The 13,182-nt window shown below is 43.2% G+C and overlaps 1 long non-coding RNA gene across 1 annotated transcript; it reads right to left on the bottom strand.

Moving 5' to 3' along the window:
* Window positions 1-338: 338 nt before the first annotated feature.
* Window positions 339-12,051, bottom strand: LOC115090385. Its single transcript, XR_003856390.1, has 3 exons — window positions 11,795-12,051; window positions 5,290-5,354; window positions 339-708 (listed from the first exon to the last, which is right to left on the bottom strand). It is a non-coding gene; the product is annotated as an uncharacterized LOC115090385 (long non-coding RNA).
* Between the last annotated feature and the right edge of the window lie 1,131 nt (window positions 12,052-13,182).

Genomic DNA, 13,182 nt, shown 5'->3' with positions numbered 1-13,182 from the left:
TCCAAATCTTTGATAGAGCTAGATGAAAAGTTTTTTTCCAGCATCTCTCCTTTTCTTTCCCTCTCTCTCCTTCCACTGTCCCATCTGCTGTCAATCCTTCTCCTCTTCCAGCATCTCTAGGGGGGTATTTACCAATAGGAAGAGTAGACAAGTACTTATGGGCAGCTGCTCTGCTATTTGTGTCACTTGTTTTAGGTCAGCTGCAACACTCAGCTGTTTTAGGGGCAGACAGGAAGATGACAGTCCACATGCCTAAGGACAGACGGGGTATAAATCCACTTCCGAGCATCTCTCTTCTTTTTTCCCACCTTTACCCTTCCCTCCCAACATCTCTCGTCTCTCCTTCTTACCTCTCCCTTCCCTCTCCCCCTGCATCTCATCTTCATCTCTCCCAGTTTCCCCTTCTGTCTTCTTCCAGCAGAATACAGCTCTGGCCTTCCTCTCTAACAGGACTCTGGCCTTCTTTTTCAGTGACTGTAGTGGCAGCAACAGCTCTGGACTCTTTCTTCCAGCGCAGCTCTAGCAGTCACAGTGACTTTGAGAGTGGGTCCAGTCTCTCCTCTACCAGCGACTTCTTCCTCCTGTGGTGCATGCATGTGGTTAGCTGCAGCAGGCACGTGCATGCTGCTTCCATTTCTTTTGCTGCATATACAGTCGGAGCCCAGTTCCTGGGTATTCCCTACTGTAGGTCTTCTGGGGGAGGAATTGCTGAAAAGCATCACAGGCTTACAACTGTGTTTTTTGAAATGAGAGTGAATATGAGTTTAAACTGATAAGGAAGGACCCTACTTATTCTGTACTGACTGAGGATAGAAGCATAGCTCAGAAAGCTAGTCACAAATATATTAAGTTAATCCAATAAATAACATTGTAGGTGATACCTTTCTTATTGACTTTTATTTGTATATAACCATTAAAGCAATTTTGTATATCCTCAGAAATCTTCACTAGATTCCTGTCTCTTGGAATTCACATCAAAACTACCTAGTATCTCTCTACAACTCTGATCTTGCATCTGTCTTTTGTCTTCTCTCTACTCCACCTTATGTTGTTCATTCATGCCTGTGTTACACTTCACCCATCAACCTTAAAGCCTTGACTCCTCTGCCCTGATAGCTTAGGCTGACCTGCTTCTCCTTTCCTATTCAGATCTCATTTTCTTTCCAATTGTCCTTGACTTTTAACCAGTCACACTGAAATGCTGTACTATATCTACTGTATTTCTGTTTAAGGAATGCTGGATACTTTGAAGGCAATACATGATATTATAATAGTTTCATATCAAACATTATAACACTTATTGTAGAGGATTGCCAGTATACCTAGCATTGAATATAAATAATTACACAGTTATAGCCCTGATGATATACAGAAAGAGGTGCAAAACTGCAAACGAATAAAATGGTAAATGCTAGTGGTAATGAACAACAATAAATAGACAAGTATGCTGTGCATTAAATAAATAATATATAAATATGTAAACAAGAGGTAAAACATTAAATAATATATTAAAATATAAGGCCCACATATCAAAAACATAAGAGCTGAAATGGCCATTTTTTGAGAATAATGCCTGCATCAGTCAACAGTCATCACAATACATAATTTTAAAAAAAATGGAATCATACCTGTTAATTTCCTTCCCTTGTGTCTTGCTAAACCAGTCCAGGACTAGTGCGTTTACTCTGCATATCAGCTGGTGAAAACAGCACACACCCTTTTTCCATAACATCACTCATTGCAGAGTAGGCACTTGCTAGTAACCTGTCAAAGCAATGGAGTAAAAAATATCCCCCACATCATAAACAAAGAGGGAGAGTCCCTGACAGCAGCCCCTAAGGAGGAGCAAAGAGGTAAGGAAAATGTAAGCATTATGCCTTCCTGAGCCATCTTTGATTAGGAAGAGAAAGAAAAGATCCATATATGCAGCCTCTGCATTTCCAGGAGGGTCATGGACTGGTCTAGCAAACCTCAAGGAAAAGAAATTAACAGGTATGATTCAATTCTCCTTCCTTATCATCCTCCTAGATCAGTCCAGATTAGTGCAAGTATCCAAGCTAAAACTAATCAGGGTGGGGGAAGATGATAAGGCCGCTCTGAGAACACCTGCCTCAAATGCACCATCAGCCTTGGTTTGCAGATCCAGCCAATAATATTTAACAAAAGAATGCAAGGAAGACCAAGCAACTGCCTTATAGATCTCCTCTGGGGCCACCGCAAATAATTCTGCCCATGATTTATTTAGTTATCAAGTTTTATATACCGTCGTTCGGTATCGCCATCACAACGGTTTACAAAGTTTTGATGTTTAACAGGGTGTCCAAAAGATTAATGTGATTGTTAGCATAGATATTGTAGGCTTTATAGACGTAGTTCGGATGTCATACTATACAGGTCCAATTATGTGTTCTATTACGTGCTTGCATTGGTTCCACATGTTTGCATAGTTCCGATAGAAGGGAAGTAATGTCTGAGAGTCATTGGGTGTTTTGGTAGGCTTTGATGATGTCTGGGCCCTCATGGAATGAGCATGGAGCATTTCTGATGTTTGTTGTCCCTTCAATATTCAGATGCAATTGTCTTCTTAATCCATCTTGCCAAGGTAGCTTTGGAAACTGCCTCAGCCTTAGAAACTGCCTCAGCCTTGCAAGACCCTCCAAACAGCATGAATAGCTTGTGCATTTTCCAAAAGGGGTTCATCACTTTCAAATAACTTAGGATGTACTTGGCATCCTAGAAATTTAGCATGCTGTCTTTTCTTCAACCTTTGTTGTCCTGAAAGGCTGGAAGCAAAACAGACTAATTTAAAATGGAAAAGTGAGATCACTTTCAGTAGAAAAAATGGAACTAGTTGAAAGCTAAGTGAATCAGAGGAATAGACTAGGCAGAAATCCCTGCACGACAGGTCCTGCAGTTCCTAAATATGTCTGGTGGTACAGCCAGCCACCAAAAAGACTGTTTCTAAGAAAAGGTCCTTTAGAGAAGCCAGTTTCAGTGGTTCAAAGGGTTGGACGCACCAGAGCCTTGAGGACTAGATTGAGGTCCCACTGGGGAACCAGAGGCCTGAAAGGGGGCCAGAGTAATTTAATGCCCCGAAGTAAGCAGACTATATCTGGATGTATGGCTTCCAAGGTCCCTTTCACCCGGCCACATTAGCAGGCAATAATCGTAACCTAAACCTTTAGAAAATTAAGTGCTAGCACCTTATCAAGGCCTCTCTGAAAGAAGGCCAAAATAGCTGCAATACTTGCCTCCAGGGGGAACTGAACTCCTCACAAAAGCTTTTAAAGAGGCACCAAACTTGAATATATTCCAAGAAGTAGAATTTTTGCAGACCTTTAACATGGTTGAAACAACTATGGGAGAATATTTCTTCTTATGCCAGTAAACCTTCTCAAGGGCCAGGCCATGAGAATTGAGTTGTATCTTACATTGGTACCAGGCCCCACATCAGCAGACCATGGCCATTGCACAGCCAGAAGGGGCTTCTTGCCAGTAGTCTTCCCACATTTGTATACCAAGGCCTTCTTGGTCAATCCAGAGCACTAGGTCCACCACGGAGAGGGGTTCTCTATCCTCTTTAATATCCTGCCTATTAATGGCCAGAATAGGAATACATACAGGAGTCTGCCCCTCAGCCAAAGCAGGATCGTGCACCCAACCCATGGAGCCCACTTCCTTCCAATGGCTGAAGAACTTGGTGGCCTTCGTATTTCTACAGATTGCCGTTAAATTCATGAATGGACAGCCTCACTGATTTAACATTAACTGAAAGTCCTCCTGGCTGAATTCCCATTCCCCAGGATTCAATCTGTTTTTGCTTGGACATTCTCAGTCCCTACAACATGGGCCACTGATGAAGTAAGTTCTTCTCCATCCAATGGAATAACAGACTTGCTTCTTGTGCCACTATGGGGTTCTGGGTGCCCTCTTGCTTGTTCACATGTTCTACTGCCATGGCATTATCCAACAGAACTCAGACTACTATTCCCTTTATTGGTGGAAAGAATTGTATTAGAACTAATCTAATAGCTTGTTCATAGGCCAGGACACCTTCGCATTGGACAAGAAGCCTTGGGCCACTTGACCACGGCAATGGACTTCCCAACCCAATCCACTCACATCTGAGGTTACTATGTTCCAACTGGGAGATTCTAAATCCATTCCCTTCAGAGGTTTGAGAGCATCGCCCACCATTTCAGGATGTCCTTTACTGGCAGTGGTATGACAGTTACTACTTGTAACTCTGGAACATGGGTATTCGTTGAATCAACACGGACAACTGCAATGGACACATGTGAGTCCAAGCCCATGGCAGCAGGTTTAGGGTGACCACCATAAAGCCCAGGAGCTGGAGGTAATCCCATGCCTTGGTCATTCAGAGACTGAAAGGTTCGCATGCGTAAAATCAACTTGTCTACCTTTTCTGGGTCAGAAAGACACATCCATTTGCTGTATCGAATTGGGCTCCTAAAAATTCTAGGGATTAAGAGGGGGTCAAGCTGCTCTTTTTGCAGTTTACCACCTACCCAGCTTGTTCCAGGAGCTGGACAACCTTGACCGATGTCAACTAGTTCTCTCAAAATAATGTTTCCCTGATGAACCAATGGTCCAGGTACAAATGCATCATAATACCCTCTCTGCGGAGAGCTGCTGCCACCAACTGCTGGAGACAGAGATTCCTGGCAAGTGTCCAGTATGTACCTCCCTTAAAACCAATGATGACATCATGGAAAAAGGGTGCATCCTGTGTCTCCATCAGTTAGCTGACAGGCAAAATCAACTCACTAATCTGGAATGGTCTAGCAAGATGATAAGAAAACATAAATTTAAGAAAATTCGGATAGCTGGTACACCAAATCAGAAAGAACAAGGCAAGTTGTTAAACAGGCTTATGACCGGTAAATATGCAATCGCAAGAATTGTGGATATAATTCAGTTCATAGCACTTTGTCCATATAATTCTTCAGCTAAGTCTTTTATTCATGTTATTCAATCATTGGGCAAAATTGCTTCTGTTGGCACAAAGATCACATATATAAATTCTTGCTGAAGATCTAAAAACAACTTATTTGCAGACACAGGATCAAAAACTCTTTGTACACAAGAGTCTGTGGCATTGCACCATAGATCCAACAAATGTTGTACAGAGAGTTTTTGATCCTATGTCTGCAAATAATAAAAAATAAACAACTTGTTTCTTGTGCAGCATACTGGTCTATTTATTTTAGTTAAAGCCAAATTTTTTAATGTCTTGACTTCTGTCAACCAAAATAAACAGATATTTACCTGGAAAAATGTCATTTATCCACCAATTTTCTCCTAGTTTTGTTCTTGTAACAAATGCAGATTCCCTGGAAAAATCATGTCAAAATTGAAAATGAAGGTCCCTAAGAATAAGTTAAGGATGATGTTGTACACATAAAATACAACTTGCATTATATCGCTGGTAATTTTTAAAACTATAAAGTTGCAAAGTAAAAAGATGAGGCAGATGTGTTTGCAAAGGGCTGAGGAAGGTAAACAGTTGCCTTGTACAACCACAGGAGGACTCTGTCTGGTAATGGGTGAGGAAACCACTGTGCCTATCAATACTAGTTACAAAGTCATTTTCATTTAGAATTTTACCAACCATTATGGTAAGCTGTGTGCATCTTATTTTGATTAGAACAAATAATTGTAGATACTAGAAAATGCACAGGTCCCACAAGACTGGAAATATTTAGCCTGTGAAGGCAGAACATCAATTCCTCTGAGGAAATGTCATTCCAAACTTAAGTGTTTTTAAATATTTTATTTATTTATAAGCTTTTTATCCCACTTGCAAGGCTAAACAGACGATTCAAAGCAGTGTACAACAAATTAAACATTAAAATAACAATTATAAATTTAATTACTATGTTGTTGTGCTGCTTCTCTTCTGTCTGCTTTTATAAATCATACCAAGCAGATGTTATTAATGCCACCGCTTACCTCTGAATTAATTGCTTTATGTATCAATCATGTGAGAGTCAATTCATGCAAGAGAGAAATTAGCAATATGTGACTTCAGATTTTGCAGTAAAGCTTGGAAAATTCACAAAATGGCATTTTTGCACATACAGAAAATCTTCCCTTATTTCCCCACACCTGTTCTGACAATTATATTAAACAAGCTGGATCCGCAGGGAGCACTGGATTGGACAGGAAGACTCTTTTGCGAATGAGCGAGTCTCCAGCTAGAGTTGCCTTTGCTGTGTGCAAATGACATCCTTCCCTGGGGAACTAAATAACACACCAAGCATTTGAAGCAGCACCAGAAAGCGCTGGTTTCTCCTCCCTATTACAGGACACAGACATAAGCAATGACTCCATAATCAGTCAAACCAGCAAAAAAGGAGAGCAGCCTTGGAAAGGAGAACAAACTGAAACATTAATTCTGTTCCGGAACTATGGAAAAATATCTTTCAAAACAAGGCCTTGATTTGAAAAAAATAAGGATGAAAGAATATTTAAATAAAATATAACTGTGGGTTGAATAAGTAACGTTAAAATGATAAATCTCTATAAGTAGCTATTATTTTCTTTGTTTTGCAAAAGCATTCCTGGAATTTCATTAGCATACTTGAAAACATATTAAATATATTTTCACTATAATATTCAAATGTGATGGGCCAGCTCAATGGTTCAGGTGGCAGAGCTTTGTGGGAGATTTGGGTTTAAGTTCTCCCAGACTTGGCTTCTGTTCTATGGGCCTATTGGGACTGAGGATACTGCCAATACTGCAGAGCAGTGACACCTGCAAATGGGATTCATGGTTCACATGTACTGCCTTCTGAAGGAAGCACTGGGGAAGACTGTTGCTGCAATGGCTGGGTTGTAAAGAGATGCAATATCCTTAATGCTAATAATGAAAATACTATTTAAAACAGTTTAATCAATGAACAAGGTATCAAAGACGTGCATCAAAGTGCTTCCAATTATCTGATGTCACTTGCCACGCAATGGGCCTCAGGCATTTTCCAAACAAGCATGCAAATTATCATAATTTACCCGTTCAACCAAATCAACAAACAAATGTTGGAATCAGAATTAGCCACACTTTTATTAAAATAGAATTATAGAGATGTATATACCTGAGTGTAACAACATCAACACCTAAATCATTACCCCGTGAGCATTTGCCACATCCCCAGCAAGATGCCCACCCTAGGCTACCCAGCCGATAGGCATCCAGCAGCACCACCACTGCTACTGTGGAGGTGCCCAATAGGAAGGGGCTAATGTGATCACAGCATGATCCAGGTTTTCGGACACTGAATCTCCAAAGGAAATTGGGTACTGCCACTCCCAACAGATCCACTCCCGGTGCCAGCCTCTGGAACACTGCCCACTTAGAACAAGAGAAAATCTGTGATAGAATTATCAATACCAGGAACATGACATGCCCACACAGACAGGTTCAGCTGCAAACACTGCAGTACAAACTCCTGCAACAAGTCCACGATTAAAACACAGCGAGCAGACTGCCTATTAATCACCTGCATGACCCCCAAGTTGTCACACCAGAATACTATCTATCACCCCGAATGACCAGTGCCACTACAATAGGAAACAATTCTAAAAAGGTAATATTCCTAGTTGTATCCACAGATACCTAGGACTCCAGACAAGACGCCGCACACCAAGCCCCCTGGTGGTAAAAACCAAAACCAATGCCCCCAGCCACATCCAAAAACAGTTCCAAATAGCAATTGGGCAATGACTGCTCCTGCTACACCATGACCCCCATTAACTGTTTCCAGAAAACTGAACCAAACTTGCAAATCCTCCCAAATATGATGAGAAATCCTTACATGATAATGATGTTTACTAACATGAGCCATAGCCAAAGACAGCTGCTGCAATAAAATGTGACACATAGGCATCTTCAGACTGCCAACTAAGGACTACATCTGATGCAAAGTAAGCTTCCTAGCAGACAAAGCACCAACAACCAAACCCTTCATCTTAGACAGTTTATCCATTGGCAAGCAAGACATCATAGCAATAGAATCCAATTCAATGCCAAGAAAAACTAGTTTCATAATCGGTCCCTCTGTTTTCTAGGGATGTGCAGAAGGAAAAAATTAGTTTCGATTCATATTCGTTTCACCAGGACCCAAATTTGTTGCATTCATTTCATGGGGAAAAACCAATTCGTTTTATTCGTTTTCCGTTTTCCCATTAAAGTCAATGGGGGAAGTATTTGCAGCCTATTTTTGGCTGCAGAATTGGGGTTTTCTTATCAATTCTGATGAAACTTCTGGGGAGCAATCATCAGAACGAGAAAAGAGCTCCAAGGTACTTAGACTGTGGCAAAGTGGCACCAAAGTGGCATGAATAGCCTAAGGCACTGTAAAGGGGCAAAGGGGTACCAGGAGTGGCAAGAGTGCTTTAACAGAGGTGCAAAGCAGCAGCGAGAGTGTCAAAAACATAGCACAGCTTCAAAAGGGAGCACCGATAACAGTTGCATGAACCCTCGAAGGCAACATGACAGGCAAAGTGGCAAGCAAGTGGCATCAACATCCTACAGCACAATGAAGGGGGAACATAGCAAGCAGAAAGACTAGCACCAACACACTGAGAGGAACTATGATAGTGGCAAGAACACCACAAGGTGCTGAGTGAGTCATCTGGTGTATGGCAGCAAGCAGAGTGGCAGAAAGTTGATAGGGGCAAGACAGGCTGGCAGAGCTGAGGTAGTCTGGTCGCTGTGGTTTTGATAGGGACAACACAGGCTGGCAGAGCAGAGGTAGTCAGGTTGTTGTGGTGTTGATAGGGGAAAGACAAGGAGACAAGACGAGGCTCAGCATGCAGCGCGACTGTCAACCGGGGCGTACTGTCCACCCAACCCGTCTTGAAACACGGACCAAGGAGTCTAAAATGCGTGCTAGGACGTGAAACATGATGAATTATGCCTGGGTGGGGTGGAGCTGTGCACAGGGCCGGTGCAAGGGTATTAGGCACCCTAGGCAAACCTTACAGCCTGGCGCCCTATCCCCACCTCCCCATACACAATTTTAAATTATGCATTTAACACATGTTTTACATGAAAAGTGACATTCTGAGGTAAAATTAATATATACATTATTGTGATAATTTCATGCACTGTTGTGCATCTTGGAATTCATATGGCATCATACCTATTATGATATATTTCGGCATGGTCCTCCTGTATCAACACAGTACTACCTGCCAACACTCAAAGAATAACAACCCTACCTATGAAAAAGAATACCACAAATATTACATCAGAATCTAAAATATCAATACACCTCCTATCAGGAAAACAGAACAGGCCAAGCTAAAGCCACTACAGAACCCTACAGAGAAACCACATATTAAAAGAATGCTTCATCTCAGTCTTTGCATGCAGAACACAAACCCTCACCAAATACAGAATAAAGCCACATAAAGTATAAATAGAAATGTGCAGACAACAACTGAACTGTAAAACGCATCACGCCAGACTCTATACAGTGCAACAATGGAAAAACAAAAGTTTCACCATTCCTTATGAAACAATCAATAAAATCAAGATATATAAATCATTATTCATAATAGTAAAATCATACTAATAAAATAATTTCAAAACAGTTGATGAATAGAATATCCAATAATTAAAGACTCATGCAAATTTTGAAAGCTTTACCAAACACCAATAAAATATTTCAAACAGCAGACACATCACATACTACCCAATAATTAAAATGGCAGTCAATCAAGAAAAATGAACTTAAAAAGCCACCTTTACTTACCCTCTCCAGCAGTTCTCCTACTCTTTTCCCTTGCAGGCCACACCAGAAGCAGCAGTAGCTGCTGAAGCTATCCTCACTGTCCTCTTCCTTAGGGACCACAACCAGTCTCTTCTGTCTCTCTCACACACACACACACCAGTCACACCCTCAGGACCAGTTTCTGTCTCTCGCACACCAGTCATCTCCCCAACCAGTCTCTCTCTCTCTCTCACACACACACACACACCAGTCATCTCCCTGATCAGTCTTTCTCACACATACACTTCACCTCTCTGGCCAGTCTCTCTCAATCACACAATGCTCTCGCTCTCTCTTTCTTACACACAGGCTTTCAATCACACACATGCTCTCTCTATTTCACTTACACACAAGCTCTCAATCACACACATGTTCTATCTCACTTACAAACAAGCTCAATCACACACATGCCCTCTCTCACAGCCACAAGCCAGCCAAAAACATGCTCCATCTCTCTCTCGCACACACACATTGACACACACAAGCACCCTCCCTGACTCACATATACACCACACACATACAGAAGCACCCTCCCTATCTCACATACATGAAGCACCTTCCCTGTCTCACACACAGAAGCACCATTCCTTTCTCACATACACATACACAGAAGCACCCTTCTGATCTCAAATACATATAAACACAAAGGCCCCAGCTGAGCAGCTTGTCTCCATCGGCGGCTGGCTGCGCCAGTCTTCATTTCTCTGCTGGCGGCTGGCAGTGGCCATCTTCTTTATTTGGCCTGGTCTCGGGCGGCGGCTAGCCGTGCCAATCTTGTTTTCTTTGGCCCCGCCGGCCTGCTCTCCATCGGTGGCTGACTGCACTGGTCTTCACTTCTCCAGCGGCGGCTGGCAGTGGCCATCTTCATTTATCTGGTGGTGGTGGCTGGCAGTGGCCATCTTCTTTCTTCGGCCCCGCCGGCCTGGTCTCTTCATTTCTTTGGCCAGGCGCCCTCAATGGCCCACAGCAGAGAAGGCCACGTGATCCACTAATCCGGCCTACCGGGGGAAGCCCGATCCTCAGATAGGCCTATCCGCCCCTACTCTCACATGGCCTTCTATTTCAAATGGCACAAACCAAAAGAATAAAACTAATGATATGTTGCATTCATGGGGGTTCGCCATGCATTTCGCGGACCCACGAATGCAACGAATAGGGACCTATTAGTTGCGGATTGCGCATTCATTCAAGCACATCCCTACTGTCTTCTCCTTAGCAATTGGAATACCAAACTGCTGCAACACAGTGAAGAAACTGGCCATATTGCCCTGACAAACACCCAAAGACTGAGGTCCAACAAAAAGAAAATCGTCTCAATAATGAACAATGTTATCACATCTATGTAGTTACCCAAAGTACAAATGTACTAAACATTTCAAATTACACACAGGAAACAGAGCAACTCATAGGCAGACATTTATCAAAATAATAATTTCTCCTAAACTGGAAACCCAAAATAGAGAAACCATGGAGTCACGTGATGTGATGAACCAGGCAAGAGGGAATTGCTTAGGCTCTGAGGGACGGCTCCGCTCATCACCTGCAATCCTTCTTACCTCACTGGGATACGGTTCAACTTTCTTTGGGAAACGTTAGAGCATATGTCCATAGTATATTATATGCAGCGGACCTCCCCAGTAATGTCATCAAAAGGAGGTAAGAAGGAAAAAGAGAAATCACGCGACCCTGACCCTAAAATGGTGCCTGGCACTGAACCTGCGAAAGGAAATCCTGGTACTGCAGCCACCCTTTCAGACATCAAGGATGTCATCTACGCAGCGCTTGATGAGAAATTAGCCACTATCGCCTCTCAAATCACTGAAGTTAAGGCAGCTCTCACCAAAATTCACCTGTGTATAGAACAGGCGGAAGGCCGGATCAGTCTGCTAGAAGACGACTCGCTGGCCTGTTCCACTAAAATGGCGGAGCAAGAAAAACTGATCAGTGACCTTAGAAACAAATTAGATGATTTGGAAAATCGGGAGCGCCGCTCTAACCTTCAGTTTTTGGGATTCCTGGAGGCGGTGGACGACCGTGCACTTGGGACATACTGGAGACCTGGCTCCTCGAGGTGCTCGGCCTCCCGGAATTGCAGGCCGTCTGGCGATTGAACGTGCTCACAGAATAGGGGCGAGAAGAGAGAATTTACAACGGCTGTGGCTTGTTATTGCAAAATTCCTCAGCTACCAGCACAAACAAAAAATCTGGCAGGCGTCCCGGAAAAAACAAAACCTGGTGTACAAGACACACTCAATTCGGCTGTTCCAGGATTATTCCCTCCGGGTGTCTGAAGTATGGCAAAGCTTCTCCCAGGTATGCTCCACGCTCCATCAAAAGCAAATAACATTTTCGATGCAATTCCCGGCACGCTGGTTAACTACGGGGGTTTCAAAAACATGGGCCTTATCCTGATACGGCCCATGTTTTTGAAACCCCCGAAACAGCTGGGGAATTTCTCACTAAGCTGTAAGGAACCTTTGTTCTTCACGCGCCTGGCCGGTCTGTAGACACTGTGGGACACACATAGGACTGTGGGACACACACGGGACCGACTGTCCCCCAGAAGTCACTCATCTAAAAATTTCAGGGCATGCAAAAATAGGGCAGATGAATGTTTGGCATGGATCAGACGATTTCCTACCCCGACATGCATTATCTGGAACCCGCTTACAAATTGAACCTTTCCTCGTGGGGGCTAGACAAGAGGATAGAACTTGCACTGGGCGGTACCGCTCCAAGCCGTGAGGACATGTATTTGGCCGCCTAGATATTGCCGGAATAGCGGGAGCTGCTCCTGGACTGCTACCGGACTTTGCATGCTGCGTCTGGGAGCTCTCAGACAGGGGTGTAGTCCCTTCGGACCTAAGCGCGGCCTACCCCAGTGGAAATTGATATCACCGAGCAGCAGACATGGCCCTGAGAAAGACAGGGAAACAGCCCCTGAGGACATTGGGGCTCTCACCAGACACCTAGCCTGGAGCAATTGAGCGGTTCTCTGTGGGAGAATGGTATCAGGTCGTAACATTTACAAAGCACTGGTCTTTTTTAGAGCAAGGCACGGACAGCAATCTTATATTCGCCTGAGTATAACATTATCCCAAACCGAGATTGGTACAAGCTTCATGATGCCCTACTAGAGTGTACTGCCCAGCGAGACTATTACGGGGACATTGATGAATGCGTCCTGTGCCGATAAGCCTAGACCACGCTTGTGTATCTATATTTTAATTCTCAATTTATGTGATTCTGTGTAAGGAGTTTGACCCTCACACATAGATCCACATGACTCCACATCCTCTTTTTATGAGGACCTTGTTATGGATAATAGTTTGGGGAGGAGTTAAGGGAAGGGAAGGGGAGGGGGGGACAAGGGTATGGGACTTTA

The sequence above is a fragment of the Rhinatrema bivittatum genome, chromosome 4 (assembly GCF_901001135.1).
Source record: "Rhinatrema bivittatum chromosome 4, aRhiBiv1.1, whole genome shotgun sequence".
In the NCBI taxonomy this organism is placed as follows: domain Eukaryota; kingdom Metazoa; phylum Chordata; class Amphibia; order Gymnophiona; family Rhinatrematidae; genus Rhinatrema; species Rhinatrema bivittatum.
This window is presented reverse-complemented; position numbering and strand designations above follow the sequence as displayed.